The sequence below is a fragment of the Dermacentor variabilis genome, chromosome 3 (assembly GCF_050947875.1).
Source record: "Dermacentor variabilis isolate Ectoservices chromosome 3, ASM5094787v1, whole genome shotgun sequence".
In the NCBI taxonomy this organism is placed as follows: domain Eukaryota; kingdom Metazoa; phylum Arthropoda; class Arachnida; order Ixodida; family Ixodidae; genus Dermacentor; species Dermacentor variabilis.
Window position 1 is genome coordinate 220,528,947 of NC_134570.1, and position 27,609 is coordinate 220,556,555.

The 27,609-nt window shown below is 48.7% G+C and overlaps 1 protein-coding gene across 1 annotated transcript in view; it reads right to left on the reverse strand.

Annotated features, from left to right (window-relative positions):
* LOC142574426 (uncharacterized) overlaps nucleotides 1–27,609 on the reverse strand; it is a 311,223-nt gene that overhangs the window by 177,391 nt on the left and 106,223 nt on the right. The gene's annotated exons all lie outside the window — the stretch shown is intronic.

Consider the following 27,609-nt stretch of genomic DNA (forward strand, 5'->3'; position numbering starts at 1 on the left):
TTTGTTGTTATTCTTATTTCCAATGCTTCTAGGGCACCCCCTCCATTATCCTCATGGCTGTGGCCGACAGCCAGTAACTGTTTCGCCTTATTGATGTGTGCGCACCTGGGCGTTTTAGTGATGGGGAATTTTCAAAGATTCCCCCATTGGCAAACGACTGCACGAGGGTAAGATCAATCTGCCTCGGGCAGCTGAGCTGCTAGGCTCCGAGACAGTTTGCGCTCATGTGTTTGTTGGCGATGAAGCCTTCCAGCTGCCGCCCGACTTCATGCGGCCACTACCGGGCACCCGGCATGAAGCTGGGGAGGTCATCTTCAACTACCGCCTCAGTCGTGCCAGGTCAGTACCATATCAGGTTTAAAACCATAATTGTTAAACCGTAATCGTTAAAACCGTATTCCTGCAATGATACCTCTGTTTATGTATTCGGTTTAACTACGGGAATATTTTTTCACATTTATAAATTGTAGCATTGCCTATACAATGTTGGTGTTTGGTGTCTTTGTGGACCACAGCGCCCAGCATGTCATCACTATTTAGTGCTCCATATTTTTTAATTTGGTGCAGGCTTCTACTGCACGTTTACTACCGTAATTTTTAAAGAATTATATGTGCATTTTTTACACATTGTGTGCATTTTAAGTCGGAATGTGTTTGCTTTTTCTTTTTCAGACGATGTATAGAGAACGCCTTCGGGATTCTCGTTTCCTACTGGCGGACATATGAAACGCAGATGAACCTGCAGCCGGAAAATGTGGAGAGTGTTGTGAAGGCAACTTGCGTACTTCACAACTTTTTTATCCGTAACGTCCAGTGCTTCAGCGACTTACTGCCCACCTGGATATGCAGACTGCTAGGTTCGGGTGTGTCCGTGACGGCACTTGGCGACAAGTGACGGCAACTGCTGCTGTGTTTGGTTTGCAGGGAGCAAAGGCCCGCAACTGCACAAATGCTGCTAATTCGGTGCAGGTGTCTCGGCAGTGGGACCTGCCAGGGGTGACAAGCCTTTACGACGGTGCAGACCTGGCCGCGTCAAGGCCAAGAACACGTGCTGCTTGACTGCATGAAGAACCCAACAGCCCTCTTCAGGGCTACCTACTTAATGCTTTGACAGCGAGTTGCTGGATTTACGATATTCTGTTCTGTGACCCTTCTGTGCATTTCATTTCGTACTGCTTATTTTTGGAATGCGGTGATATTGGTTAGGTGAACGAGTGCAATTCATTGTAGTTGCGTTAAAAGATCATTCAAGAAAGGCAGGCATTATGGTGGTAGAACTAAATTTTTTACTTGCTTCCTTATTTAGGTGTCTCGCATCATCGCAATAGTGACAAGAAGTATTTGAAATTTCATTTTGTTTATTGGCCCGAACGCATTACAAAACTCACCTTAATGTGACATGGTAAACAGGAAGCACTATCGTGGTAAATGACAAAGAAAATGGTGGTCACAAGGTTCTGTGCAAAGAAACTGCATGACGGAAACAAAAGTAATCAATACAACGGTAACCCAGAAAGTAAGTGGGGTGGTCGGCTGGTCAAGTTGGTGCGTTGTGAAATTGTGATGGTTCCAGTAAAGCAAATAATATGGCAGCACAAGTACAAGGAGCTAGCAGGACAAACACTGGCACAAGGAACTCAGATTTAAATCAAACAAAATAACCCCAATGCCTGCCACTCATGTGGTCAACATGGTATCTTTAGTGCCTCGTTTAAACACTCACTCCTTTATCAGTGAGTTGAACCGAAAACTAGTTAAGAAGGGTACACTAGAAAAATTTTCCAAATGATACCAGAGAAATGGCCTTAATATTGCACAACAGTGCATATATACAGCAAACCATTACGGTCTACTTCATAAGCCCTGGTTCACCTTATCATAGCATTACCAAATTGAGATTTGCAGTGGCCTTAATATTGCACTACAATACATATACAGCAAACCATTAATGATACTTAGTGAGCCCTGGTTCACATTATCACAGCATTACCAAATTGAGAGATGCAATGGCCTTTGTATTCCACAGCAGTATATATACAGAAAACCATTACGGTGTACTTAAGAAGCCCTAGTTCACGTTATTGCAGCATTACCAAATTGAGAGATGCAGTTCACATGTATGAAGAAACTGGCGAGGCAAGGACACATAACACAGGTATGGCCTTAATATTGCAGAAACGTGTATATATATATATACATATATATATATCCTCGCCATCAAAGCATCGTTACCATCATGTGTGACGTCATTGACTGCGGCGACGTGCTCGTATTACCATCTGCACGCTGTCTCGCAAGAGGGATAGCCTTTGCATCAGGGCTGGTTCGGTTTGATCATGGCTCTGCACTTCTCTACGCTACAAACCCGACATCCGAAAAGATTCTCATCCCTTAAGGCATTACATTGGCTTGCGCCGCTCAAACGGAGTTTATATCTGTTGTTTCCGTTAAACCAGCTTCCTCTGAAGTAACTTGTACCGGACGGGCCGCATCTCCTTCAGCTCTTGCAGCTGCCATCAGTTCAAACCTGACACCTTCGCAGTCACAACAATTGCTTGCTTTGCTCCAAAAACATGAAGCTTCGTTTGACGCGCATTCAGCTTCGTTGGGAAAGACTTCGATTACGACGCATCAGATAGAGAGAGATGGTACATACATCGTGCGCCGTACAACATATCGCGTATCGCTAACCGAGAGGAAAGTCATTGACGAGAACGTCACCGACATGCTTCAACGGGACATAATACGCCCCTCTGCTAGCCCTTGGTCTTCCTTCGTTGGTTTGGTTCGAAAAAAAGACGGCTCTGTTTGATTTTGCGTCGACTACCGAGCACTTAACAAGATCACACGCAGGGATGTATACTCTATGCCGCGAATAGACGATGCCTTGGATTCCCTGCAGGGTGCCGAGTACTTTTCCAGCATCAATCTGCGTTCCGGCTACTGGCAGATACCTATGCATGAGGACGATAGAGAGAAAACAGCGTTTTCAACACCAGATGGGCTCTACGAGTTTAATGTCATGCCATTCGGCCTCTGCAATGCGCCCGCAACCTTCGAGCGCATGATCGACACCGTTCTTCGTGGCCTGAAGTGGAAGACTTGCTTGTGCTATCTCGATGATATTGTTGTTTTATCGTCAACCTTCTCTCAGCCCCTGCAAAGTCTGGATGAAGTTCTCATATGCCTTGCCAACGCTGCACTTCAGCTAAACACCAAGAAATGCCATTTTGCGAGCAAGACGATCAAGGTACTAGGTCACATTGTAAGCAAAGATGGCATTCGTCCTCATCCTGACAACGTTTCGGCCGTTCGGCCCTTCCCTCGTCCCGAAAACACCAAAGATTTGCATAGTTTCCTAGGCCTCGCCTCCTATTTTCGCCGATTCATACAAGGCTTCGCCTCAATTGCGTCACCTCTGCACAAATTCATGGGTTCTAATGTTCCCTTTGTGTGGTCTCCCGAATGTGAATCTGCGTTCGCCCATCTGAAGCGCGCTCTCAGATCTGAACCAGTACTACGCCATTTTGATGAAGCTGCGCCTACCCTCCTGCATACGCATGCTAGTGGTCACGGCATTCGTAGCATTCTCCTACAGCGAGACGACACTTTAGGTGAGGGGGTCGTCGTATACACACGTCGCGTTCTAACAAACGCCGAAAATAATTGCACCATCACGGAGCAGGAATGCCTAGCTATCATTTGGTCCGTGCAGAAATTTCGAGCTTATCTTCACGGCCGCCATTTTACGATCGTTACAGACTATCATGCGTTATGCTGGCTTTCAACGCTGAAGAACTTGTCTGGACGACTTGGTCGGTATATTCTTCGTCTGCAAGAATACGACTTTACTATTACATACAAGTGCGGGAAAAAACACCAAGATGCAGACGCGCTTTCTCGCTGTCCGCTTCCTACGACACCATGCAATGGACATCCAAATACCATCCATGACAGGCCTTCGCACGATCCCTCCTTACATGCTTCCTTGTTGGCCACTGTCGACGAGATGCCTCCACACGACAACAAATTCTTCCAATCTCAACTTGCCGACTCTTACTGTCGGCGCATCATAGACCACCTTCAAGGGGCTTCGCGCCCGCCTAACGCCCGCCTTCGTCGACAGCTGACGCAATTTAAGATTGACAAACGCGTCCTGTACCGTCTTGTCTATCACATTGACGGTCAACGCTGGGTTCCTGTCCTGCCACGCTCTCTACGTGCTCATGTCCTACAGGCTTCTCACGACGCCATGACTGCTGGTCACCTTGGTTTACAGAAAACCTATGACCGCATCGAAGGTCGCTTCTACTGGCCTACATTGTCCACCAGTGTAGCGAGGTATGTCGCTTCCTGCGCCCTATGTTTGCGTCGAAAGCTTCCTACATCAGCTCCAAGCGGACAACTGCAACCGGTTCCTTGTCCGTCGCCACCATTTGAAGTCGTTGGCATTGACCTGTATGGTCCTCTTCCTGTGACTCTCACCGGTGAACGATGGATTTTGAGAGCCGTTGATCACTTGACACGCTACGCCGAAACAACTTGTGTGAGTTCTGCCTCAGCCCCTGAAGTTACTGCATTCGCACTTCAATCCTTAATACTGCGTCACGGTGCTCCTCGCGTCCTCCTGAGCGACCGTGGAAAAGCATTTCTCTCGCAACTACTAGACGAAGTACTCAGGGTCTCCGGAACCACCCACAAGATTACCTCCAGTTACAATCCGCAAACCAACGGCCTCACAGAGCGATTTCATCGCACGCTGTAAGACATGCTAGCCATGTACATCGAACTTTATCACAGAAACCGGGACGCAATTTTGCCATTCGTGACTTTTGCGTATAATACCGCCGTTCAACGCACGACCGCTTGTTCGCCCTTCTACCTTGTCTATGGTCGTTCGCCCTCTTCCTGTCTTGATGTCTCTTTCTTCACGCCAACTGTCCATCAATGTCCATCCTCCTGTGAAGACTATGTGTCCCGCATTCTGCGATGTCGCCAGCTCGCCCGCATCAACACCGAAGCACGGCAACAGGACCGCAAGCAGCATTACGACGCCTCTCATCGCGTCGTGTGCTTCCGCCCTGGCGAGGAAGTGCTACTCCGGACACCAGTTCGTACTCCTGCCTTGTGTGACAAGTTTCAGCTTCGGTTCATCGGCCCCTACAAAATCTTGGAGCAGACTTCTCCGGTTAACAATCGCGTGGTACCAGTTATTGTTCCAAATGACCGCCGCTGCCGCGCCGCTAAGGTTGTCCACGTTTCCCGTATGAAGCCGCTCTCGCGCGAGGCGACATTAATGTAGGAATTCATAAGCTATTCTTTGTCATCTGTCCATGGTCATCATCATGTGGCGTTCATATGGAGCTCTTCTTCATCATCGCTTGTGGGGCTGGCTCTCGAGTGTGATCCGTGCTGTGGGCGTGGTCGGTTCGCCGCATCTTTGACGCGGAATAAACGTCGTGATAACTGCTGCGTCACAACATTATATATATATATATATATATATATATATATATATATATATATATATATATATATATATATATATATATATATATATATATTGTTACGCATGAAGAAAACGAAGACCAGTGAACGTGCTTGCGGTCCCGAGTGGAAGAAGGAAGAAGAGAACGACGCTCAGTTGATAAACCAGCTGACCGCTCTTGCGCTCACCTTCGCGACCTAAAGTAAACGGTCCCCTTCATCCGTCAGGGTTATAAACGGTCTCCTTCGCGCGTAACAAAGTGGTGGAGGTGCGGGGTATCGCTCACAACAACGGAACAATCACTGCCGCAGCTTCGTCGAAGCCGTCGACTTGCCGGCCTCCCGCCATCAGCCGTGACCATCTTCGACATGCCAGAAGAAGGAGCCACTCCGAGGGCAGCGCCTAGCAGTCCGCTGCCATACTACCGAGTTCCACCCACCTTCGGAGGCAAAGCGGGGGAAGATGCCGACGAGTGGCTCGTCCACTACAACCGAGTGAGCAAATCCAACGGGTGGGATGCAACCGCTCAGCTCACCAACGTGGTGTTCTCCCTGACCGATACCGCCCTCGTGTGGTATGAGAACCACGAGGACGCGCTTACGACGTGGGACCATTTTGTTGACGAGTTAAAGGCGTGTTTTGGGGACTCAGTCGCCAAAAAAAAGCGTGCGGAGCAGACACTGTCGCAACGGGCGCAGCTACCAGGTGAGACATGCACAACATACATCGAAGAAGTGTTAAAGCTGTGCAAGGTGGTCAATGCTCGCATGTCGGAAGAAGATAGAGTTGGGCATTTGCTGAAAGGAGTGGCTGAGGATGTGTACAATTTTCTAATTGGAAAGGAGAGCCTCAGTTCTGTGTCCGATGTCATACGGCACTGCAGAACTTTTGAAACGCTAAAGATGCGTCGGATTGCGCCAAAGTTTGGTCGGTTGGCAAACGTTACGACGGTTGCCAGTGTGGACACGAGTCCTTGCCTCGACCTTCCTTCGACCATCCGACAGATTGTTCGCGAGGAACTTTCCCGCCGCGAAGGGTTGTCGCATTCCACTGGTGACCACCATGGCGTGTACACGTCACGTGAGGCTATGACGGCGCCACATTCGGCCCCTTGGCAACCGATGGTTACCGCAGCGGCCGTGGAGTACAGCGCAGCCCCACAGTCGAGGATGACAACACGCCCGCCGACTCCGCGCTATGACCAACGCACTCAGCGCACGCCTTCTCGACGCCCGATGTATCGTCGTGACACTCGCCACGAACCAACCCACTACACGCGGGAAAATGATATCCGCTTCATCGACGAACGACCAAGGTTTAGACCTCTCCCGGTGTGTTATTCCTGTGGTGTCCCGGGTCATATATCGCGGTTTTGCAACCAGCGTATAACCACGTGGTATGGCCAGCCGTCAGAGTTTTTTCGGCCCTCCGAACGGCCACACGGTGCCCCGTGGCCAGCACACGTATCGTCTGGCGACGAGGATTGGCCGAGCAGCTCCCGGAATCGCTCCCCAGCATCTGACAGAAGTTTGACACCCCCACCGCAACGTCGTGCTCCCCGTTCTCCCTCACCGCTGCGTCGCACCGCGTCCCCTTCGTCACCGGAAAACTAGCTAGCGCGGCCGATGGAGGTGAGGTCGCTGGAGACGTGCTACTGACAGAAATACCTCCTGTGTTGATGCTGAAAAACAAAGTGCGCGTGCTTGTCGATAATGTCCCTGTGATGGCTCTGGTGGACACAGGCGCAACAATTTCGGTCATGAGTGTCTCGTTTAAACACGTGTTAGGGCGAAAGGTTTTGTTTAAATGGGACGAAGATTCAAAGTTCTGTGGGGTGAGTGGTGAGCCGTTGCGACCTATTGGTGTGTGTAGTGCTGACGTATTTTTGGGAGGCCATGTTATTACGACAGAGTTCGTAATTATTCCTCGGTCGACCCATGATGTTATTCTCGGCATGGACTTCTTGCGGGAGTGTGGTGCTACTGTCGACTGCCGCACCGGAAAAGTATTCTTAAGTGGTAGGATTCCATCAGGCCTCCTGGAGAACCCTGTAGATCGCGAAACTACACTGTGTGTTTGTGGTGATACGGTCATACCTGCATCATCTACCGTTTGCGTTCCCGTTGTCTGTTGCGGCGCCGATTCCGACTGCTTCGAAGCTACCGTAGAACCGATGCACTTTAACTGTATGAAGAAGAATGTTTTGGTTCCACATTGTGTGGTGTCGATCAAAGGCGGACGCACTGGCTTATGGACCGTAAACTGTTCTAAGGAGCCCGTTATACTATCTGACGGCATGAAATTAGCCTTCGCCAGGGAACACGCGTCCTTATCAGTGGCTCAACTTCCAGATGTGTCGGAAGAACCTGACGGCCACAGTTCGGAAACGGCCCTTTTGTCGATGGTCAATAAATCGCTCAGCACGAGTGAACGCCGAACGTTAGTGGGTGTGCTTTCGAAGCACGTTTCGGTATTCGACTTTGCGCAGAAGGACAATATACCTGCAATCCCTGCGTCTCGAACGCGCCATACCATCAACACGGGTTCGGCAAATCCGATTAGACAAAAGCCATATCGTGTTTCACCATCAGAGCGCCAGATTATCAACGAACAAGTGCACGAAATGATGAAAAAGGGAGTCGTACAAGAGTCAGCAAGTCCGTGGGCAGCTCCAGTGATTCTTGTTAAAAAAAAAAAGATGGATCTTGGAGATTTTGCGTCGACTATCGCCGTTTGAATGCTGTAACAAAAAAGGACGTGTACCCACTCCCACGTATTGATGACGCAATAGACTGCCTTCATTCCGCCTCTTACTTTTCCTCAGTAGATTTACGATCCGGCTATTGGCAAATTCCGATGCATCCTGACGACAAGGAGAAGACTGCCTTTGTAACCCCTGACGGGCTCTTCGAATTTAATGTGATGCCATTTGGATTGTGCAACGCTCCGGCAACTTTCGAGAGATTTATGGACACTGTATTGCGTGGCTTGAAGTGGAACATCTGCATGTGCTATCTCGACGACGTCGTCATCTTTGGCCGCACCTTCAGCGAACACAACTCGCGTCTGGATATTGTCCTGAACTGCATCAGAAACGCTGGTCTAGTTTTAAACTCTAAGAAATGCCACTTCGGAGACCGCCAAACCCTTGTGCTTGGGCACCTCGTCGACAAGGATGGCATCCGCCCTGATCCCCAGAAAACAGCAGCCGTTGAAGCGTTCAGTGCACCGCGCTGTGTCAAGGAGCTCCGTAGTTTTCTGGGGCTTTGTTCCTATTTCCGCCGATTTATTCCTAAATTCGCCGACGTTGCGTATCCGCTGACATGCCTGCTACGAAAGGACACCCCCTTTGAGTGGACTCCGGAGTGCGACTCTTCTTTTCGTCAGTTGAAGTTCCTGCTGACGTCACGACCGGTTCTTCAACACTTCAGTCCTTCAGCTCCGACAGAACTCCATACGGATGCCAGTGGCATAGGTATTGGTGCCGTCCTAGTTCAACGCTGCGGTGACCGCGAACACGTGATCGCATATGCAAGCCGCTCATTAAGTAGGCCCGAGCAGAATTACACTGTGACGGAACAAGAATGCCTCGCGGTAATATTTGCGGTTCAGCGGTTTCGTTCTTACCTGTATGGACGCCCCTTTACAGTGGTCACCGACCACCACTCGTTGTGTTGGCTTGTGAATCTTCGTGACCCTTGTGGCCGCCTTGCGCGCTGGGCGCTCCGACTGCAAGAATACAGCTTCACCGTCTCTTATAAGAGTGGTCGACGACACGCTGATGCGGACTGTCTCTCGCGTATGCCACTTAGTACTACGGACTGTGACGCCGACGACTTCGATCACCTCGTGGCTTCTGTGTCGCCGCGTTTTCCAGACTTCGACTGCTTCAAAACCGAACAGCGAAAAGACGACAAATTAACACCGCTCTTCACCGCTACGACCGCCTCGACGACAGCAAACCATTTCTGTGTACGTGATGGACTCCTCTATAAGAAGAACTTTTCCAGCACTGGCGCACGTTTTCTCCTAGTGGTGCCGGAGAGCCTTCGCACAGCAATTCTGCGTGCTATGCACGACGACCCTACGTCTGGCCATCTGGGTTCGGCGAGGACGCTTTACCGGATTCAGGAACGCTTTTATTGGCCTGGAATGCGACAATCTGTTGAGACGTATGTGGCCAGCTGCGTGCAGTGTCAGCGCCACAAACGGCCATCTACTGCTCCGGCAGGTCTTCTGCAGCCGATCCCGCCTCCAAGCACGCCTTTCCAACAAGTGGGCATTGACTTCGTAGGCCCATTTCCCAAATCAGCCAAGGGAAACCGCTGGATAGTTGTTTGCGTCGACTACCTCACACGCTACTGCGAGACGGCGGCCGTGCCCTCCGCAACTGCCACTGACGTTTCAACATTCCTGCTGCAATATGTGATCCTGCGACATGGTCCGCCCCGCGTGATCATCAGCGACCGTGGACGACAATTCACAGCGGACGTCGTAGAGGAGCTGCTTCGTTTGTGTGATTCCCACTTGCGTCACTCGACACCATACCATCCACAGACGAATGGGCTTACGGAGCGTACCAACCGAACTATTGTAAACATGCTATCTATGTACGTTTCATCCGACCACAAGAACTGGGATGACGTACTGCCTTTTATCACGTACGCATTCAACACCGCCAAGCACGAGACCACCGGCTATAGCCCTTTCTTCCTGCTGTACGCACGGCCACCCCGGTACACAATCGACACTGTTTTCCCCTTCTGCAGTCACGAAAATTCCACTGTCGCCGAGACTCTCTGCCTCGCCGAAGAAGCTCGTCGTATTGCTCGTTTGCGCACTTTGGCATCGCAGGACAGATCAAAAGTACGCTACGACATTCGCCACCGTCCGGTAACCTATCGCCCTGGTGATTTAGTCTGGCTGTGGACTCCAGTACGGAAACGCGGGTTATGCCAAAAGCTTTTGGCCACCTACGATGGACCGTTTGTGATTATTAGCAGACTCACGGAAGTCACGTATAACATAGCTCGCCTCACGGCGAGTGGTAGACGAGCTGCCAAGACACAAGTGGTCCATGTCGCCCGCTTGAAATTGTTCACGTCAAGACACATGGATTGACTCGCCCGGCTGGCTTCGTCTGCGACGAGAGGAATGTTACGCATGAAGAAAACGAAGACCAGTGAACGTGCTTGCGGTCCCGAGTGGAAGAAGGAAGAAGAGAACGACGCTCAGTTGATAAACCAGCTGACCGCTCTTGCGCTCACCTTCGCGACCTAAAGTAAACGGTCTATTCATCCGTCAGGGTTATAAACGGTCTCCTTCGCGCGTAACAATATATATATATATATATATATAGCAAACCATAACAGTGTACTTAATAAGCCCTGGTTCACATTATCACAGCATTACCAAATTGAGAGATGCAGTTCACATGTACGAAGGAGCAGGTGAGGCAAGGAAACACAACACAGTAATGGCCTTAATTTTGCACAAAAGAATATATATACAGCAAACCATTACACTGTACTTAATAAGCCCTAGTGCACATTATCACAGCATTACCAAATTGAGAGATGCAATGGCCCTAATATAGCACAACAGTATATATATATACAGCAAACCATTCTGGTGTATTTAAGAAGCACTAGTTCACATTATCACAGCATTACCGAATTGACAGATGCAGTTTGCCTGTATGAAAATACAAACGTACAGAATTTGAATGACAGGTAATTCTACAACACTGAATACCGCCAAAAGAATCCAGTGTTATGAAACAAGTTTGGTCACAGCAGTAAAACATGATAACAAACCTTTTCATTATGGATTTTCTCCAGTGATTGGGGGACTAGTTCAATAAATAGTAACGCTTGAAAATAATTTATCAACTCTTCCCAGGTAACAACACTTAAATAATATATATATATATATATATATATATATATATATATATATATATATATATATATATATATATATATATATATATATATATATATATATATATATATCGCAACTTGCTGTAGTTACCTAGTGGTCGTAGAGTTGTGCTGCTAAGAATCACGTTGTGGTTTCGATTACCGTTTGCACTGGCCGCATGTTATAAGGGGATGGAATGCAAAAGCTTAGTGCACTTGCATTTAGGTACATGTTAAAGAACCCGAGGCTGTGAAAACAAATAGGACACTGACATATGCCACAGCGGTGTGACCGCACACAGGCATGAACCAGAAGTTTACTTTGAGCTACTTGAGAAATCATCTTCAAGGATAACTACAGTGCATACTATACAAAGAAAACACATGACAGGACACATGCCAACTTTCGACCGATGTTATTTAGAACAAATAGACTCTTTTCATGCACAGGCAAGTCAGGTAGTTATGCTACAATAGCAAAGCACAATTGCTCCACGAGCTACTGTTCATGCTAATTTAAATTTTTTTTCGCCTGTTTCCCTTAAGAATGTTCACCATAATCACATGACTTGCGTATGCATGGATAGGGAATTGTTGTTCTGATCAGTTGAAAATTGGCACCCTTCCTGGCATATGTGTTATCTGTTTGCGTCAAGATTTTGCCGTACATTTCCTTCAATGGAAGATGCACCAAGTTTTCTTGAGGTGTGTGTTGAAGCCCTGTGTACTGCAGTACCTTGCCATACCTTGCCATAAAGTGCTGGAATGGCACATCGACTGGTTGTTTCAGAGTAAATGCAGCAGTGTTAAAAAAGTCGGGTAAAAGGGCAGCAAGGTGGGAAACAATGGCAAATGTCACCTACCAGATACACATTTTGCATAACACCGATGTAGCAATGCCGCGACACTTTGAAACAGCCAGTGAAACATAATGCAGAAGCGTGCCTGCTTGGCCTAGTTGGTTAAACATTGTTTAGATAAGGAAAGTACACTTCTTAGTGTGCAATTCATAGAAAAGAAAGCGACAAGACAGAGCGTACTTTGCAAAATGCAGCAGGATGGCTTTGTCCTGTTGCCTTTCTTCCTGAAATTGTGTACTAAAAAGGATACTTTCCTTGCCTAAACAGTGGAGTATGCAATGAAAAAGAAGACATTAAATTAAGTTTCAAGCGCTATTAATGTACTTATTAACATCTTACAGCAACTCCATCTGCATATCCTCACGCAGCCTCAGAGGTACGCGCTTCATTTTTGCTGCCAAAAATGCGGCAAAGTGATCGTTTTCATCGTACTCCTTCAGAATTTGGCTGATATTCTCAATTTGGTCGTCGTATTTATCTTTTTTTCTTTTCTTTTTTGGTGGCTGTAGCTCTGGCACTTCAACACATGCCTCAACAAGGCTCGATGCTTGTGTTTGGTCACATGCGCTGACCTCGTTATTAGCCTCGTCCTGGTACATCGCTGTAAAAATTTGTTGCGCTGACTCGGTGTGGCCATTTGCACTCGCACTCTGCAAATCATCTGCAAGTGGAGCCGTGAGATCTCCTGATGTACTGGAGAAAACAACGCTGTATGTTTTAAGTTAGGTCTACTAAGCACCGCTTTCATCTGAAAAAGCTCAATTGTCACGTGTGACTTATTAAACATTCCTCACTTAAGGTCACTGTAAATATGCTTGTCTGTGTATTTCTTTATTTCTATGAACCTTTTTCTTCATAATTAGCTGTCTTATGCATGCGCATATGTTTGCTGTCCGGCAAAAAATTCGTTGTAATGTTGGCATGAGGCCACAGAAAAAATACCACTATATGTACTGCAACTTTCTATCATGAACTTGCGGTCTTCCTATCATGGTGTCCTTGAGAAAGAGAAGCCGCACGACAAACATCCATTGTTTGTCCTCGTCGAGGCTGTCGTCTGCGGGCGCGCCGCTCTTTAGCTCATTGCTACCTTTCAGCACACGGCGGAAAGTGTCCCGCAAGTTCTTCCACCGGGCTTTCACGTCAGAAACTGCGTATAAAAATATGAGTACATAGCACCCCCTGCAGTTCGCACACATGCCATCATGAATGCAGCATTCGCTGTATGCATGCATACCTGCGGTTGTCACATGCAATTTCAATACGCGATAGATCGCAATGTTTTTTTAGCAATTATAGCCGGCCCCAATTTTGCAGTGGCGCCCTTTCCGGCACTATTCATTTTCGCGCTTGGTTAAAGTGGTGATCAAGCAGCGCTTCGCCCGCGTTTTATGAAAGGGCCGGATCAGCAGCATATAATGCAGCAGAAGGCTTAGTCAAATTCGAAACCAAGCATACAATGTAAACAGCGACAAAGCACAACTTACCGGTCGCTCCGAGTTCTGCTGCTACACGCCGCCACGCTGCCTCGCATACGCCACGGGACTTGTAATCTCTCTGCTGCAGATCTCGCAGGCAGCGCTCTCGCTCAATTGCGTCTATCAGCCACTCACTGAATGCGTTCTTGTTGTCCGCTTTCACCATGCTCAACGTGGATGCTGCAGTACGCTCGACCCAGGGAGGCTGTCTGCTCAGCTCAGCACGTTGTTTTGTATACTGAGAAGCGCGCGCGTGCACAAACCGACAGTGCGTCACTAGTGTACATCCCGTTCCGGCTGCCTACTTTTGGCTAGTCGCTCATAACACTTCCGGGCGACAAGCGACGAATTCTACATTTGCAAAACCGAGCGATCCCACGACAAGGCCGAGCGATCTGTTCACGCGACGGCCTGATCCGTCGCGCGAAGCCGTCGCTCGTCGCTGTCGTGCACAAAATCGCGCTCATGGGGTTTGGGCTTTAAGCACTCCCCATACATTATCCGATCCCGAAGATAGTGGAATAGAGCCCGACCCGCGGCGGAGGGGAAACAAAGCAGGCGTTAAGCACTTCCGATACGTACGCTCATCCATGAGCTGGAGCTATGCCGGCTCGACCAGCATCGGAGGTGAAGCACGCCTTAAGCACTCCCCATACGTTGGCCAATCCCGAAGATATTGCAATACCGCCCGACCCGCAGTATAGGTGAAACAAAGCAGGCGTTAAGTATTCCCCTTACATTTGCCGATCCCGAAGCTTCAGCAATGCCAGCCCGACCCGCGGTGGAGGTGAAGCACGCGTTAAGCACTCCCTATAAGTTGGCCGATCCCGAAAATGTTGCCATACTGACCGACCATCGGCGGAGGTGAAGCAAAGCTGGTGTTAAGCACTCCCCATGCGTAGGCCAATCCCGAAACTGGAGCAATGCCAGCCCGACCCGCTGCGGAGGTGAAGCACGCGTTAAGCACTCCCCATACGTTAGCCGATCCCGAAGATAGTGCAATGCCGCCTTACCCGTGCTGGAGGTGAAGCGAAGCAGGCGTTAAGCCCTCCCATACGTAGGTCGATCCCAAAGCTGGTGCAATGCCGGCCCTACCACCGGCGGAGGTGAAGCAGGCGTTAAGCACCCCGTATAAGTTGGCCGATCCCGAAGACATTGCCATACTGACCGACCCGCGGCTGAGGTGCAGTTCCCTGTTAAGAAGCCCATATACACAGCTTCGCTGATCATCCTTCTTCACAGAGTGAAAGGGCACTGAGATTCTTTCATAAAAGAATATATTCATGTGTCCCATAAGTTGTGTCAGAAGTAACTGATATCAATGCTTTCATGTTTGTTGTCTATTTAATAAGTGAAGAAAATATCACAGGAACTTTAGAACTATATCAGTTACAAATCAGCAAAGCAGTGCATGCTGTTGATATTTCATACTCCACGTTTCAAGGCCACGCATTTGAAGCGAAGAACGACGCCCACGATAACAGAGACCCAGGTGTAATACTTCCTCCGTGTATTTGACGGCATGCGCCACTAAGCCACTAATCGTTACCACGTACCAAGCAAATACGAATGGCCTGTAAACAGTGTGGCCCTATTCCTACCCAAAAGGCACCGAGCACAAGGTCCCGGTAAGCGGGAGGAGCGGCTTCAGAGGAGGTTGGCTTGCCGAGGCTATCTGAATCCCGATATGCTCCCTCCTAGTCTCCTTCCTCCATGCTTAGAACATTGTTTTCGGATGGTGCTCCTTGCGTTATGTAACTCCAGGTGCATGGGCGTTGCAACGAAATCCATACCGAGTTGGCAATATTCGCAGCGAAATGCTTTTTTTTTTTTCGAGCGTGAAAAAGACCATTCTAGACAAAGTCCAGAATGATTTCCGGTGGCGGTGGTTGTTTTGGTCAGAGGTGCATAACAGCCCGAAAATATGCCGGAGAGGAAGCTGAAACCCCCCATAGCCCTCTCCCCCCCCCCTGGCTACGCCACTGCGTTCGTCGCAACTTTCGACTTTTTGTTTTATCAACCCAATTGTCATAGCGGTCATTTAAAGACAATAGGTAATGAAGCCAGAAAAAGCCTGGTTTATTGAAATTTAAAAAATAATGAAGAATAGAGGAATGAAACTGGACAAAAATATAACTTGTCGATGGTTGGAACCAAACCCGCAACCTTCGCATTACGCATGCGATGTACCACCAATTCTGTTACAGTGACGGCCATCACTCCGTTCACTAATTTGGGTATTTATGTGTGCGACATCAAGCTCTGGGAATGTGGCAGGCGTTTCCGGGTTGTGTCGTGTAGAGCCATTGGCGTCTCATTTTCAAAACGCCCCACCTCCAGCACTCCATTTGTAAAGATGTTTCCATGCGAAGCGAACCAGTGACAAAGGTCAATGAAGAAGTGAATTAGTAGAAAAGACGATGAAGCAGAGAGAGGATGTTTCATGTTTAGGTTATGATGTTCTAACCATAAGCCGTTGTATAGCTCGCCCGGATCTAGTCGTTGAGAGATATTGGCATGACAGTTCCATTATACATCCGTTGGTGAGCGTGCCTCCTAACTCGTCCTGAATTATTTTCTTCTGGCGCATAATTTCATACAGGTACCAAATCACCTCCAAACGCGCTATCTTATATACTTTACAATTATAAAGAAAATAAATAATAGTGGCTCTAGATAACGAACCTTGCTGTTTTAATACCCACATATTAGGCGATCTGTTTGCCGATATGTTACCTATAACTTTTCCGCGCCAATTAGTGAAACAAATCGTATTTGCAGGCCTAAGTTTTAGAGCGCAGCTCTTAGGCACCCGTTCCTGCGTTGAGCGTCGGCCTCGGCCGACGCAGGAACGGGCGCCTAAGAACGAGCCCACCTAACGAACGAGCCCACCGAAGAATGGAACATTCACCGACGGTTATGATACTCCCAAACGTGAAATCTAAGCGCAGCTCTATACGCCTTTTCATTGCGCAAGTTCATATTTAATAATATGATTATAAATGTCCACGTTTTACATTAGGAACGAATGCTGTGAGTAGCGCGCTTTCTTTCCATTGAGACGACGCGCTCTACTCCGGCACTATATTTATTTATTTATTTATTTACTTATTTATTTATTTACTTTTAATACTGGCCCCTCTCAGTGGAGAGCATAGCAGGTGGGCATTACAAAGACAATCATGTTTGAAAAGAAAAAGAGAAAAACTACAACAACAAAAAGAATCGACATGGAAATACCGAAGCACATCCGCCAGGGTAGCATTAAAGCAATGAATGTGGGTTAAGCAGTTTTTCAAGCAAAAACATCAGTATTACAATAAAGTTTAACAGTGCACAATCAATTACATTGTGGAAAAGAAATCAAAAATTCAAAATTAGTATTCGAGAAAAAAGAAAAGAAAGCAAGCTTTCATACAGAGCATTTAAATATCACTCACAAATTCAAATTAACCTTTCGAAAACGTGCATGCTGCGCACACGAAATGAAGCACAACATCGAGGATGGTTTACAACCAGTTTGCCAAGCAAAGAGAATCAATGCCGTATCGATCATGCGCAATGTGCAAACACCACACAATAAGATTGCAAATAAGAAAGCAAAGAACAAACAGGCACAGGATTGCAATCGGTTACAAAAATGGGAATGGAATAAAAAAGCAAGCAAGCGATAGTACAAGAACATAATTATGTGCAATAGCATAAGCATCCTTTACACCAAGACAACCGGCGCAGGTTTCAACGGTCATACCCAGCAAATGTTAGGAAAGGAAATACATTGTGGAAGTGCAGGAATTTAAGGAAAGGGAACTAGCGTTCAAATGAGAGTGCGCGGCAGTGGCGATGGTAATAGAGGTTAGATGTATGTTCTAACTTTGCAGTGAAAGCGGACAGTGTTTCGGCGTCCGTGACATCGCGATTTAAGCGATTCCATTCGCGTATCGTAAGTGGAAAAAGCGATTGCCCAAACGAGTCATTGTTGAAAGAATATTCAGTTAATGTGTATTTATGCTTATGACGAGTCGGGCGCGACTGTGAAATACTTAGACACATTTATCTTACAGATGTCATGCAGCAGTTGGTACAAAAGCTTGAGACGTGCCTGTTTTGCCCTTGTGGATAGAGTCCTAATGCCAGAAGAAGCTAGAAGGTTAGTGGGAGGGTCCGTGCGTTTATACTTGTAATACACAAACAGTATGCATTTGCGCTGTACTGACTCCAATTTCGTTGTACTAGTTAGGGAATGAGGGAACCAAACTGTGTTAGCATATTCTAACACTAATCTAACGAATGTAATGTCTGCTAGTAGCTTTGCGGACGCGGGTGCCATTCTTAAGCATCTTTTTACATAGAACAGCTTGCGTAGCGCGACATCCGTAATGTTGGCAACGTGTGTGTTCCATCTGAGGTCAGACGTCAACGTGACGCCTAAATACTTATGTTGTTCCACATTCGCCAGTGGTTTAGCATTAATAGTGTAACTGAATTGGGACGGGTTCTGTTTACGTGTTACTGCAATGGGGACGGATTTGTTTACATTAATGGACATTTGCCATTTAGCGCACCAGTCTACTAACTTATCAAGGGATTCATTGAGTTTAACGTGGTCTGTGATGCTCTGAATTTCTTTATAAATAATGCAGTCGTCTGCGAAGAGCTTGATACTACAGTCAATGTTTTCGGTAAACTGATTTATAACGATTAAAAATAATAGTGGTCCCAGGACGGAACCTTGAGGAACTCCTGAATTTACTGGAACTGTTTCTGATTTGACACCTTCGAAAAACATGAACTGTGAGCGGTTTGTTAAGAAGTCTTTTATCCATCAAAGAACGGATCCCTCTCCGATTACACCTCTTAGTTTTGCGATTAGTTTATTGTTACATACGCAATCAAAGGCCTTCGACAAATCAAGTAATATCATGTCTATTTGGCCGCGATTATTGATGTTAAGTGCGAGGTCATGAACTACCTCAGTTAGCTGGGTAATAGTGGACAAACCGCTACGAAATCCATGTTGATTAGAGGACAAGAAATTTAATTTCTCAAGAAAAACGGTTATGTGTTTTAAGATGATGTGTCCGAATAACTTACACGAACGGCTAGTAAGAGATATCGGACGGTAATTTGGTACTGAACACTTATCTCCAGATTTGTGAATGGGTATTATTTTGCAATTTTCCAGTCGTCTGGTAGTTGAGACAAAGTAAGTGATTTGCGGAAAATTAGCCCAAGATACTTACTACACCATTCCGCATATTTTGTAAGGAACTCGTTTGCAATATCGTCTGGGCCGCAGGATTTTCAGGATCGAAGTAGCAGGTTGAGTATTCCTGCATCTGTGACTTCAAGGCAATCGATGCTTGATGGACCAAAGGAGAAAATGGGAGGGATGATACCGTTATCTGTAGTGAAAACTGGGCGGAAAACATTGTTGTAAGCTTTAACTTTTTCCTCTCTTTCCTCGGGACCCGTGTGCGACGCTGTGGAATTATTAGTGCGAAGGTGCCTCCGAAACCTGTTAGGATTGCTTCTAATATAACTAGGAAGGGTGACGCTGAAGTAGTATTGTTTCGCATTTCTTGCTTTCTCTCTGAACTCTGCTTTGGCGCAGTGTAGTTCATGCCGAATGGAAGGCTCACAGTTTGTGTTTTTCACCACCCTGCGCAGTCTTTTTATTCTTCGCTTTGCCTGAATCACTTCACGTGTTATCCAAGAATTGTTCACTGTTGATTTCCTCAGTTTCGTTGGTATGAAGTTAGTAATACAGTGGATAACAGCAGATTTGAGCCTGAGCCAAAGTAGATTAGTATCACTGGCTTCGTCGGAAGCTAGCTGTGAAAATATTCAAACTCATGTGCGAGATAGGTTAGCACACTGTTATCGCCTGCCCTTTTAAAATCGATTACAATTGATCCACGCTGTTGACCTGCAAAAGCCAAAGCCGACCAGCAGCCAGCAGATAGGTATGCTATGGTCAGATATGCTCTCAACTAATCAGTTTGAACCTGGTCTATTGGAAAGTGCTGACTAATAAGTATCAAGTCAAGTATATTTTCAGTATTATTATGTGTGCGCGTTGGGGATGATACAATTTGATGAAGAATAATGTTCAACATTAGGTTGAACAGTGCGTCCGCGGCAACCGATGTGTGGTTAAGTGCAGTCCAATCAATGTCTGGAATGTTAAAGTCTCCCATTAGCAGGACACGAGAGCTGCGTACATGATATAGCATGAAGTCTTGAATTGTGGTGATGCACTCGTAACCTGATGACGGGCTTCGGTAAACGCATTCCACAAATATGGGGGTTCCATCAAAAAGAAGCCGGCAGAAAACGGCCTCGGCGTCTGTCACAACGGGAAGGCATACATATGAAAGGCATTTTTTAATGAGTAAAGCGACTCCACCACAACGGAAAGGTCGGTCTTTGCGAATAATCACATAATTGGGAGGAACAAGCTCATGATAAAATATTTCGGGAGAAAGCCATGTTTCCGTAACCCCTGCTATATCAGGATCATCTTCCAGTAGAAGACTTTCCGGAGCTTCTATTTTGTTCAGAACGCTTCTCGCGTGAACATTTAGAATGGTTAGGGCTTTAACTTTAGTTGTTGACGAGTTTGGCGAGTTTGCGGCCTTAGTGGTTCCTCGTCCTTCTTTTGGAGAGGGACCTTGTCGTTCTTTTCATCGTCCCAAAAGAAGGCTCGATTGTTAATGAACAGTTTATCAAATACCAGCGATACTTTATCGCTCTTCTCGCGGTTTTCTTTGGCGCTATTCCACAGCTTCCTTCTAATGTCTCTAATTCTGGGTGACAAATCTTCTCCGATTGAGAAGTTGGTGTTTTTCAGTATATAACCTTTTTTAAGTATGGCTGATTTCTGCCTGAAGTCAAGCAGCTTGAAAATTACTGGCCTGTTCTTGTTCCGTTCGGCTCTTCTTAGACGATGTACGCGTTCGATAGAAACCGGATTTAAGCCGAGAGTATCCTGAACGAGAGTTTTGTTCAATGTCTGTTGAAGAATTTCATTCGTCTCTCCGTCGATTTCTGGCAAGCCATAAAGAATCAAATTCAATCGCCTGCTCCAATTTTCTGGGTCGTCGACTTTCCTTTCCAAGCTTTCATTTGCGCGCTTCATGTTGGTAATTTCCTCTTGACACAAGCCAACCCTCTCTTGGAGTCTTATTAAGGCATCTAGTTTTTTATCTATATCAGCAAGCCGCTTTTCCTTGATGAGTTTAATGTCTGCAGCGATTTCCTTTAACGCGCTTGCGATTTGGTCTAGGGTAGGTCCTGGATTCGTTTCAATGTCGCCACACAGGAGCAGTAATTTCCGCAAGAGCAGTTTGACGTTACATAGGACATCTAAGCACCGTGGGCAGGGCAGTACAAGCAAGAAAAGGTTGTCCGAGCGCATACATTTGCCGTATTGATTCCTCACCTGCACAAGGAAGAGGAACGGATTGTGAGACGTCCGCATGCCTGAAGTGCTGCCGTGCCCAAGAAGCGTCGGGTGTGGTGGTCGTCCTTTTGTAGGCGAGCCGTGGAATGGTGCTGGGTGCTGATCATGCGCTGACAGAACAATAACGGCAAATGATGAGGCAACAGCTCGTCGCCGTACATCAATCGTCGCCGTACATCCCATGTTGCGCCGCACTACGCTTTTCTTCCCATGATTTCATTCCACCAAGGACGAGAGCGGCCCTTCGTCACTGGCAAATCGTGTCACCAGTGTCAGAGGCGACAACGCCCAAGCCAGCATCCCATCGACCCTCAGTCGTAGCCGCTCGCCATCGCCTTTTGCAGAAGCAGTGATCCCCGTCAGACGCGCTGGTATCGAGCACCGATCTCATCAGCTGACGCCGCAAATGAGAGCAGCCCTCCCCACCTAACGCCACCATGCCCTCCCCCCCCCCCGGAAGCACAGAGGAGATCGCCTACGACATGGCGGCGGATGCCGTGGCCGCCGGCAACTCAGCGCATGCGCAGGACATTTCCCCTACATACCGCCTCCACTTTCCGCCTCATGCTTTCACTGTATAATTCTTTTCTTGTCGCGCGCTGTTCTTTACGGCTGCGCTCCGGGTTCGCTTTTATCTTCTGCAGGGCTCGTTCGCTCGGTTATGCCAAGGAACGACGCCGACGCTCAACGCAGGTGTGGGTGCCTAAGAGCTACGCTTTATCCAGAGCGAACGCCGAGAACAGCGACGAATGAAAGATGAGGCGGAAAGCGGTTTGCAGCACGAAGCGTGCTTAACGGCTGTGAGCACTACAATATTGCGCCATAGAACGTGCGCCTTCACTTCGTCGCCAATGAGGTGATTATTAAGGCATGCGGCGAGCGCGTCCACCTGCACCATATATGGAAACAAAGCGCTAGCCCGTGCTTCGGATGCACTGCGTATGAGCTACTTCGCCACCGCCGGCGCCGCTAGAGAGTGTACTCTGGGCGACCCATGTTTTCCACTATTCACGCTTTCCCTCTCAGCAATGAGCGACACAACCGGAGAAAGCGCTTCGCTGGCGGCGGCGGCGGTGGCTGCTACTGCTGCTGCCGCTGCTGGTGCTGCCGCCGCCGCCGCTTCTGCTGAACAAGCTGTCCCAGCAGAAGCCCAGCGCCGCCGCCGCCGCCACAATTCAAACTTGCGCGACAACGAAGCAGAAGCTAAGCGTCAAGAGGATCTTGCCGTTCTCAAGCTGCGCTCAAATTTTCGAATAGGAAGATTCGTAATCCAAGCTGAATTTTTTATATCCACAAACGGATGGTTCTTACCACTTCAATATAGCCGATATCTTAAATTTGTAAACATATTCCTACGGAACAGTATATGCAATGACGAAGAGGCGAGCAGTGTGAAGACGACGACGACGATTAGAGGCAAGCGCGGGCAGTTGCTTCTTGGCCAAGTGCGGCGCATTTCTTTGTAAATATACTTGTATATAGCTTTTCGCCTGCTTCTTCCTACGTAACATATCTGGTGGAGGAGGATGTTCCCTGTACCTCATCACGGAGCTTCGCAGTGGACGGTACCTCGGGCCTTCCTTCATGGCTCCCGGCGACGACAACTCGACTAAGCCGCCTCCGACACCTGCTGCCACTTCAACGACCTACATCACTCTCTCAGCTCCCCGTGATCCTGGCGTATTCTCGAGCAAAGTTGGGGAAGACGTCGAGAACTGGATCAGCCTGTACGAACATGTCAGCCGCAATAACCGGTGGGACCCTACTATCATGCTCGCCAACGTAGTCTTTTACCTCGGTGGCACACTTCGAGTTTGGTTTCGGACGCACGAAGATGAGCTCACCAGTTGTGATTCGCGTAAGCAAAAGCTCCGAGACTTGTTCGGCAACCCCTACGGTCAACATGCCGCGCAGAAGGCGTTATCCGGCCCTGTGCAGACGTCAACAGAGCCCTGCGTCACGTACATTCAGGACGTCTTGGCTCTATGCCGCAAAGTTGACGCACACATGACTGAGTCAGACAAAGTTTCCCACACGCTCAAAGGCATTGCCGATGACGCCTTCAACTTGCTCGTTTTCAACAACGTGGCGATGGTGAACGCAGTTATAAAAGAGTGCCGCCGCGCTAAAAGCCGACGTATCGACCAGCAGTCTGCCGGTCTGCCGACACCCCAGCAACATCTTCCTGTGCCAACGCTCGTCGTCCCAACAACACTGGCGATGCTACCAGGATCGTCCGGCGTGAGATCGAAGCCGCCTATCCGGCTGCCTTCGACTTCCACGTCCTCCAACGCACCTGCAGTCATGGTTTCCCTGATCCAGGCAGTTGTCCGGCAGGAGTTCGCAAACATGGGTCTTCTCACCACCTGCTCGGCCCATCGCCGTGATACCCACCCGGATTCTGAGATTCCGCCCCGTCCTGCATCTTATTACCCACCACGTTTCCACGACCTATCTGAATGGCGCACTGCTGACGACAAGCCCATTTGTTTCACTGCCGCCGAATCAAGCACATTTTTCGGCACCATCACAGTTGCTGGAGTTACCCGACCCGCTTTACTTATACTCCTCCCCCCCCAGGTGGCCCTTCTCGTGCCTATGCCGCCACTGATTCTCCTGCGCAGAACGGCCCCTATTCTCCTTCGCCTTCTCCCCAACGACGACACTCTCGCTCTCCCCAACCCCATTGCTCCTATTCGCCGACTCCCTTCGGACGCCGCTCCAAGCCGGAAAACTAGACGATGCAGTGCCTCGAGGTGACGCTGCATTGCTCTCTACGCCGCCAAATCCTCTACTGACGTTGCCCGCTCATCTGAACATTCTGCACGTGCAAGTCGACGGTGTTTCTGTATCTGCTCATATAGACACTGGGGCACATTTGTCGGTAATGAGCGCTGACCTTCGTAACCGCCTGAAGAAAATAATCACACCCGCCACGACGCCTGTTGTCCGTGTCGCCGATGGCGGCACAGCCCCACTAATTGGTATGTGTGGCGCCCACGTCTCCTTCGCCGATCGCTCCACTATCGTGCTATTCACAGTCATCGCCCACTATTCCCACGACATCATCCTCAGCTTAGACATTTTTTTAATGCGAGGGAAAATGCCTCAGGGCATACCCTCAGGGCTTAGACTTCCTCTTCGCACATTCTGCTCTCATCGATTGTTCCGCCAGTTCTCTCCGCCTTGACCAACCTAATTCTGGATCCCGCTGAATCACACCCCAGTCGCCTTAGTTCCCTCGACTTCGTTCGCTTGCCACTTTCAGCACTGACTTATGTTGACTTAGTGTCATCCCCACCAGTGCCCGACGGTCGCTACATCACATACATACATCTACAGTTTACATACATACATACATACATACCTCACACAGTTTTATCTATTGCGGCGATTTGCGTCTACCTGCCAGTGGTCAATTTTGGCTTGACGACACAAGTGCTGCCACACGCGATATCTCTGGCCCAGCTTTGCTCATTCGAGGATCACTCAGTAGCATCAATTGCAGGAGACGACAATTCAGCCGATCCTCCAATACCATCGGAGTCGGCAACTTGTACCATCGCCGACTTACAGAAAATGATTGCACCCGACATTTTTCCTACCATGATACATTTGACTTTACCGATCGTCCCTTGGCCCAAACTACAGCTGTTAAACATCGCATTAATACCGACGATACAAGTCCTATTCGTCGCCGCCCGTATCGAGTATCACCGGCTGAGCGTCAAGTTATTCACGCAGAAGTTCGCAAAATGCTTTCCAAGAACATTATTGAACCGTCATGTAGTCCATGGGCGTCACCTGTTGTAGTGGTGAAAAAGAAGGATGCATCATGGCGCTTTTGCGTGGATTATCGGCACCTTAACAGGGTTACGAAAAAGGACGTCTATCCCCTACCTCGGATTGATGACGCCCTTGACTGCCTCCACGGTGCTTGCTATTCCTCCTCTATTGACCGTCGCTCCGGCTACAGGCAGATTGCCGTGGGCGATCTCGACCCCGAGAAGACTGCTTTTGTAACAGCCGACGGTCTTTATCAATTCAAAGCGATGTCGTTCGGTCTATGTAACGCTCGTGCCACTTTTGAACGCATGATGGAGTCCCTTTTTCACGGTTTCAAACGGTCCACGTGCTTGTGCTACTTGGACGACGTTATAGTATTCTCCCCACCTTCGCTACGCACCTTGAGCGCCTCTCAGCAGTCCTGGACGTTTTTCGTCGTGCCGGTCTGCAAATCAACGCAGCGAAGTGCCTATTCGGCCGTCGCAAGATTACCGCCCTTGGACATCTCGTTGACGCGAACGGAGTGCGACCGGACCTAGGCAAGATCCATGCTGTTACACACTTCCCTGTTCCGAAGTGCGTCAAGGATGTGCGCAGCTTCATCGGCCTTTGTTCGTACTTCCGCCGTTTCGGGAAAAATTTCGCGGCCATAGCACGACCACTAACCGAGCTTGTGAAAAAAGACGCCCCTTTCCAGTGGTGCGATAACGAGGCCTCTGCATTCTCGCATCTAATCGACCTTCTCACAACGCCTCCCGTCCTGGCCCATTTCGGTCCTGCTGTACCTACCGTACTAATGCCAGCGGTCATGGAATTGGCGCAGTACTGGCACAACGCCAGCGCGGCAACGACCGTGTTCTCGCTTACGCCAGCAGGCTCCTCTCACCCTCGGAGTGCAACTATTCCATCACTGAGCGTGTGTGTCTGGCTCTAGTTTGGGCGGTTGCGAAATTCCGCCCATACTTATATGGCCGACCCTTTTCCGTTGTCACAGACCATCACGCGCTTTGCTGGTTATGCTCATTGAAACATCCTACAGGAAGGCTTGGTCGCTGGGCCTTACGCCTCCATGAATATTCGTATACTGTCACCTACAAACTACACAAAAACGCTGACTGCCTGTCTCACTACCCGGTAGACGAACCTGACGATGCCGATAGTAGTACCACCAACGGCATTTTCTCTGTGTCTGCCTTCGCTAACATCGCCGATGAGCAGTACCGAGACCTATCGCTGCGAGCATTCATCGAGCGCCTGCGTTCTACACCTACCGACGCATCCGTTCGCCGATATGTCCTGCAGGGCGGCATTCCGTACCGAAGTAACTTCCTCCCTGCCGGATCTGATTTTATTGTCGTGCCAAAACATCTACGACAGACCGTACTCTTTGATGCATGACGCACCCACTGCAGGGCATCTTGGGGTAAACCGCACGTAGGACTGCGTCCGCCGCCGCTTCTAGTGACCTGGTCTCGCTCCCTGCGTCCGGCGCTATGTTGCTGCCTGTCATCCCTGCCAGCGTCGGAAAACACCTCAGGTGCTACCTGCCGGTGATCTCCAGCCGATCACCGTCCCTGTGGAACCGTTCTTTCGTTTTGGATTAGACCTCCTCGGTCCCTTTCCCACGTCATCCTCTGGGAACAAATGGGTAGCCGTCGCAACTGATTACCCCACCCGATACGCTATCACGCAGGCTTTCCCTACTAGTTGCGCCACTGACCTCGCGGACTTTCTCTTGCATGACATTATCTTGTTTCTTGGCGCCCCGCGACAGCTGCTTACTGACTGTGGTCATAAATTCCTCTCGAAAGTTATCGCCGGCCTTGTGCGTTCCTGCTCCACTCAACACAAGCTGACTACCTCATACCATACTCAAACCAATGGCCTGACAGGGCGGTTAAACCTATTCTTACCGATATGCTGTCCGAGTACGTTTCCAAGAACCACCACGACTGGGACATTGCCCTTCCTTACGTCACATTTGCGCATAATTCTTCCCGGCACGAAACCGCCGGATTTTCTCCATTTTATCTACTCTACGGACGCGAACCGACTTTGCCCCTTGACACGGCACTTCCTCCTGTTGTAATCTCAACAAGCGAGTATGCGCGCGACGCCATTGCCGTCGCCAACCATGCACGCCAGCTTGCCCATACTCGACTGACGGCCTCGCAAGCTACTCAGCAGCGTCAGTACAAGGCTCGCCACTCTGACGTACCGTTTTCGCGTGGTGCGCTCGTGGTCCTGTGGTCGCCCTCTCGTCACGTCGGACTTTTAGAAAAGCTCCATTCGCGATACACAGGGCCCTACCGCGTGCTGCGACAGGTGAAGGTGACGCCTGTGACGTACGAATTGCTCCTCTGAGCTCAACCTCATCCTCTACTCTGGCATCTAGTGATGTCCTGCACGTCAGTAAGCTCAAGGCCTACTACACTGCTTCCAAGTCCGGCCTTTAGTCACTCCGGTACGGCGCTTTTGCTGCCGGGGGTAGTGCTACGGAACAATATTTGCGATAACGAAGAGGCGAGCAGCGTGAAGACGACGAGGACGATTAGAGGCTATCGCGGGCTGTTGCCTCTTGGCCAAGTGCGGCATATTTCTTTTTAATTAT